This window comes from Microtus pennsylvanicus, chromosome X (assembly GCF_037038515.1).
Source record: "Microtus pennsylvanicus isolate mMicPen1 chromosome X, mMicPen1.hap1, whole genome shotgun sequence".
Lineage (NCBI taxonomy): Eukaryota > Metazoa > Chordata > Mammalia > Rodentia > Cricetidae > Microtus > Microtus pennsylvanicus.
The window spans coordinates 106075890-106082962 of NC_134601.1; positions in this window are offsets into that span (position 1 = coordinate 106075890).

The window sequence follows — 7073 nt, forward strand, 5'->3', positions numbered from 1 at the left end:
GAGATCCCCTGCCTCTGCCTCCTGAGTGCTGAGATTAAAGGTATGTGCCACCACTGCACAGCTCAGACAATTTTTTTCTTCTAAGTCAAATCACACCTCTAATCTCCTACAAAATTTATCACAGCCCAGAGCAGGCCCCAAGATGACAAACGGCAAAAGTGAGATCCTGATCTCTGCAGTGTGGTACACTGTTCAGTGTTGTATAAAGGCCTAAATCCTTATTTAGAATCATATTTTTTAATAATCATCTGTACCTGGGAAGCTCTGTCTTCACTCTTTCGACTATCCTGTACACCAGCTTCGGCCATCTGGACAAAGCTTTCCTGTACAGCTTTTACGCTTCCTTATGTCACTTCCAGTCCCTTAGGTCATTTCCAGTCCCTGGACCTCATGGGCTTGCTGCACTGTGACACTGCGCATGCTCCTGGGTTTCTTAACAGCCATTCCTTTTCTTTCTTCACCTCATCACTTGGGCTTCTGAAAAGCCTTAGGATTTTTACTTCTGTTTACCTGGAACTGGCCCCTCATGGCAGTATACCTGAAAGGTTTTTAGGGCTCTAGGGCTAGAGAGTCATTCATAGTAATTGAAAAAGGAGACACAGCTTTGGTAAGCCTTTGCCTCGAGAGTGTGGGGATCAAAGGTGTGCGCACCACCACTTTCTGGTACCCAGCTCAATGATGGTGATCTCTTCAGTTCTCATTCTTGGGAATTCTTTGTTGTGGCTCTTTTAAATTCCATGTAGGGATTCCTGGGAAATGAAATCTATCTCTTCTAGCAATTTTTTACTAATTTACTTATTGCATCATTTCAGAAATTGTATTAACTGTCCTTCTTCTTCAGTCCTGATTTGAGACGGGGTAGAAAATAATAGGTAGGCAGGTGCTATGATACTGGTAGAATAACATCGACAAAACATCCTGATATAGTTATTTATTCTCTTAATTGTCTGGATTCACCCTTTTATACAAACATTTTATTATAAAAACACTTTCTATAGGTTAAGGACGAATATGATTTTAAGAGTGATGGACGTTTTATTTAAATGACTTCCTGTACATAGATGATCTTGTTCTTATTCATTCCACCTACATATTTTGTTGTTCCTAGCACTCTGGCTGTTTCCAGTTTCAGTTTGGAACAATATGATTAGTAATAGGCAACATGTTCTTGTCCCTAACTTCAGTGAAAATCATAACATTTCATGTTTTTATGTTTTAATTAGTTTGCTAATTAATTTTTTAAGTTGGCATATTAGAAAAAGTAAGTTTCAACTGTAAGTTAAAACAATTTATCACAATAGTTAACACAATTAACCCAGTGTATTAGACACTCTATATATGGTCATTAATTATCGGTATTATATCTAGTTCAGTCTCTGTTTTGCAAAATTCAAGTACCATGTAGATGTGGGAGAGCCTATAAATTGAGTATTAGATATTATATAATAAAGGGCTGATCAAAAAAAAATAAAGAATAAATTTGAGAACATGAACTGATTAAATTGGAGAAATTCACAAATTAAGGAAAAAATAGTTCATAATTTATGGCAAAGATGTTTTCTTTAGGGACTGGACAGATGCTTCGTGGTTAAGAACACTTGTTTTTTTATCAGAGTATCTGAGATTTGTTGACCACATCCACATGGTGACCTACAACAATCTCTAAGTTTAGTTTCAGAAGGTTTCATTCCTCTTTGGTCTGGAGTCACTGAACTCATATTGTGCATAAAAATAACATACAGACAAAGCATTCATGCACACAAGATAAAAATCAATGAATCTAAAAAACAGATCAAGGAAATAGACAAGAAAACAAAAAGCCCACAATGAGAGTCACACAATATAGAATTGTTTAAAAATTTTACATTAAAATTAAATGGTAGGTAAGTATGTGTGCTGTCAATATTTAGATGGAATATTTTCTGATTATAGGGAATCAATAGAAAATAAAGGTAATCAAATGCAAGGATTAGAAAAGACAACAGTATTATTAAACAGAAATAGAATTTTTATGAAGTAATTATACTAAAATCCATTATGTAATGAAACATTTTAAAGGCTATTGTATATTAAATTTGTGCATAGAATGTACTGTTTGCTTTAGCAATAAACAGGATAAAATTGAATTTATAAATGTATAAAACTGAATACTGCATAACAAGTGTAATAACTCTGGAAAAATTACTTGGCTACTGTTTAAATTACTCAAGACTTGATAAATTGGACAAATATTACAGAAAATTCAATAAACAAATTAATCTGCCCCACGTTTAATCTAGTGATGATTATAAAAACATTTCTGGTCAAAGTCTTTAACTTCTTGGACATACAAAGAGAAAATAAATAGGGGTGTTTAGCACTATCCCTGTCTCATGGTATTCGGTACCAACAGATTTGTGAGGGCCTTAAGAACTATCCGTGTCATATGGTACTTGATATCTACAGCTCTGTGGGGACTTCTCCGTCTGTGCCTATGTGTATGCACTGCAAGTTTTCACCTTGGGCTTGTATAACTCCCACTGCCTTTGTTGATCAGCAACTGTATTTTTGTTTGTCACCTTTTTATACCATTATTGAAAGTAGATTTTTTTTCATAAAATGTAACCTGATTGTAATTTTCCCTTCTTATACTACTTTCAGTTCCTTTTCTCCCCTCTGTCATTCTCCATTCACTCCTTTTTTGTCTCTCATTAGAGAAAATAGGCCTTTAAGAGATAAGAACCAAATATGACAAAATAAAATAAGAAGATTAAGCAAAAGCTGTCATATTGAAGTTGGACATAGCATCCCAACAGGAGAAAAGAGTCTCAAAAAAGGCACCTAATTCAGGTACCCACTTGTTCTCACACTAAAACATCCCATTTAAAAAAAAACCAAGCAATAATAAATACACACGGGACCATATAGGCCCTGTGCTTGCTGCGTCAGTCTCGGTGAGTTCATATGTGCTTTGCTTAGTTATTTCAGAGGGCCTAAAGCTCTTGGAGTCCTCCATCTCTGGCTTTGATACTTTCTGCTTCCTTTTTATGGGATTGCCTGAGATTTGAGTGGAGGGATTTAATGAAGAACTCATATTTAGACTCTATCTATATAACATAAGACTCAGTGAAAACTTTCTGAACCATAGATATTAAGACCAACAATTCATGAACAAAACCTCATGAAAATAAGTTGCTTCTGTAAGGCAAAGGACACAATCATTCAGACAGAGCAGCAGCCTCCACAATGGAATTTTTTAAACCAATTCTACATCTGATAGAAGGTTAATATCCAAAATATATAAAGAATTCAGGAAATTAGATGTCAAAAAAGTAAAATAATCCAATTTATAATGGAATATAGCTTTAAACAGAATTGTCAATAGAACAATGTCAAATGACTGAGAAACACTTAAAGAAATGTTCAGTTCCTTCATTCATCAGGGAAATGAAAACCAGAACTACTTTGAAATTTCATCTTACACCTGTCAGAATGGCTAAGATCAAGGACACACGTGACAGCTCATGCTGTTGAGGATGTAGGAAAAGGGGAACACTCTTCCACTGCTCATGTAAGTGCAAACTTGTACAGTCACTATGTAAATCAATATGGCAATTTCTTAGGAAATTAGGAAATGATCTACTTCACAATCCAGCTTTACCATTCTTGGACATATACCCAAAGAAAGCTCCATCTTACAAGGACACTTGATCAGCCATGTTCATTATGTGTTCATTCGTAATAGCCATAAATTGTAAAGAACCTAGATGTCACTTAACAGAAAAACAGATAAAGAAAATTTGGTAAATTTATATAATGAATCAGTGGTTAAAAATATGACATCATGAAATTTGGAAGCAAATGGATGGAACTAGAAAAAATAATTCTAAGTGAAGTAACCCAGACCCAGAAAGATATAAATATGACATGTATCCATTTATAAGTGGATATTAGCCATTAAGTAAATGTGTCCCTAGACATAGAGAGGTTAGGTAAAGAGGAAAGGTCTAGGGGGAGACAAATAGATCTTCCTGGGAAGGAGAAACGTAATTAATTCATTTGCAGAGTGGGGACATATGTGGTTGGCAATGCGATGATCTGGTGGGGAGGGTGTGGGGAAGTAGGGTAGAGGGAAACATTGTAAGGTGGGGAGGGTGGGGAGGGTGTGGGGAAGTAGGGTAGAGGGAAACATTGTAAGGAAATTGAAAAGCATTTGAGTGATATATAATATATAAGTCTAGTGCAATGGAAACTTTTTGAAATATATGAAGGCGATCCTAATGATGTCTCCTATTAATGGGGATGTAGATTGACAACTAGCCATCTTGTCACCAAATGAAGTTTCCAGTAGCATGATTGAGTTACTTTCAATTGAGTTGTTGTCTGAGAGTTCCCACTAAAATCCAAAAAAAAACAAAAAACAAAAAGCAAAAAACAAAAAACAAAAAAACAAAGCAGGCTTTGCAAAAAAGCTTTGCTCTCTGCAACTGACAGTATGCTCCATTTTGGAAGACAACATTCACACATCTTGTTAAACATGGTGAAGTTTATCTGGTGTCTACATGGAGCCTGTAGGCAAACAAAACATAAACACCATCCCAACCATAAAACCTTTTGTCTACAATCTGTCCTGCCTGCAAAATATGCTAGGGTAGAACTTGTGGGAATAGCCAACCAATCTCTGATTTGAATTAATGTCTACTTCATGAGAAAAGAAGCAATACCAAATACTTCTTGGGTGACCAAAATCAGAGGGTAGATAGTCCAGAGAACTATGGTAAAACCAAATATTACTACTCTAAAAATTATCTATAAAATGACTCCTAATGATATTTTGCTACAGTCAGAGATCATTGTCTTATTCAGTCACCATCAGAGTGGCTTCTTCTGGCAGCAGATGGAGACAGATGCTAGTCATCTGTTAACATATGATATAAAGAAACAAAATAGATTATCAGACACTATTTTTGCTTTGACTACTGGTCTTTCTCCATCGATTGGCCAGTGTCTTATCCCCTCATACTAAGTAAGGCCCACACATGTCTGAGAAAGCCCTTTATCTTTTAGGAAAAAGTGATAGGTTTGTATCATTTAGTTCTATTTCTCCCTGCATTCTAGTACCCATAGGAGCAGTGTATCTATCAAATTGCCATATGTTCTTTTCTTTTTTTTTCTTTCATTTATTTATTTATTTATTTATTTATTTATTTATTTATTTATTTATTTTATTGAGACAGTTAGCCCATAAATGAGACTTTATATCTACACAGGCACACACTCAAAAACTCTCTACATAATTATTCACAGCAACTTAGTTTTTAGAAGTTCCCAAGTAGAAACAAGCAAGATATTTCAACAATGGGCAAATGTTTTAGCAAACTGTAGGACATTCATTCCCTGAGATAAGAAGAAACAAAATGTTGGTTCACGTAGACAAATATTTCAGTAAAATGTAGGATATTTGTACCATGGGATAAGAAGAAACAAACTATTGATATACTACCAACTTGTCTGGAGCCCAAGGCCGTGCTACTGAGTAAGAACACATTCAGTTACAAAAGCATATACTTTTATTATTCTACCTTTCATAATCCTCTCAAATGCATAAAATGATAGAAATATAGAAGAAAATTGATCTCAGTTACATAATAAGCAAGGTGGGACAAAAAGGTTAGGTGTTTGGGACTTGTTCTAAATTTTTAATATAACTTTTAATATAATTATGGTCATACAGATAAGCATTTCAAAAATCCATTGATCTCAACAAACACATTTAAAAATGCAATTTCTTCCTGTTGTTTAACTTGTTTGAGACAGAATCTCTGACATCAAACTATTGGCAATCCTCTTTCTTCAGATACCACCCTCCAAACAGGCATGAGCCTCTATGACCACCAGTTTCCCAGTTTTGATATTATACTCTCTACTTAGGAATTATAGGCTTAGTGGGCAGCCTGTGGTACCTGAAATTTGCACATAAAGATCTGTGAGATAATGCAAGATATTATTCTTTAGTCATTAAGTTTTTGCTATTTTAGTATGAAAGCAATTGAAAATAAAAGTTATATAAATTATTTCATGTGCTTTGCTCATTCATGAAACAAATTTTCTTTAAATGAGAAATTATTATTTCTCCTTATTATATATTTATACTAAGAAAATTTATTAGCCAAAATCCTATTAACTTGGAAGACATCATAAAAACAATGTATATTTGTAAGAAAAAAAATTTATAGAACCAGTATAATGCACAGTGAATATATAAAAAGTAATCCCCAGACGCGGCAGAGAGGTGCTGCATCCAGACGCAGGGGAGAGGCACCGCAATCAGGAAGAGGCTTTGGGGGAACAGCACGGTGGCAGACACAAATGGCAGGGACCAGCGAGGAGGCAGAAGAAAGCGGGGGGGGGGGGAATCCATGCGAAGGCGCAAGCAGCAGGGACGGGCATGCAATAAGGAGAGCAGATCGCCCTACTACAATTAAATCAAAGAGACCCATTAGACAGGATCAATAGGAGGAGATGATGGGCAGGTGCCAAAGCAAGAATTCACCCAATAATCTGAAAAACAACATGAAAACACCAGAACCCATTGATCTTACAACAGAAGGATTTGAACAACCTAACAAAGAAGAAGTAAAAAAAATTGACATCATGAAAGCAATAGAGTCCCGTAAACAACATGTAAAAAACACCCTTATAGAAATGGATGAGAAGTATAACAAAAAGTTTGAAGAAATGAGTAAATACGTACATGATACCCTGGGAAACCAAGAAAAAACGATCAAACAGGTAATGGAAACAGTTCAAGAATTGAAAACTGAAATGAAGGCAAGGAAGAAAATACAAACTGAGGACCAGCTGGATATGGAAAATCTAGGTCAACGAGCAGAGTCTACAGAAACAAGCATAATCAATAGAATACAAGAGATAGAAGAAAGAATCTCAGATTCTGAGGACACCATAGAGAATATACACAAACAGATCAAAAAAAAAAAACCAGTAAAGCCAACAAATTCTCAACACAAAACATTCAGGAAATATGGGACACAATAAAAAGACCAAACCTAAAAATAATAGGAATAGAAGAAGGA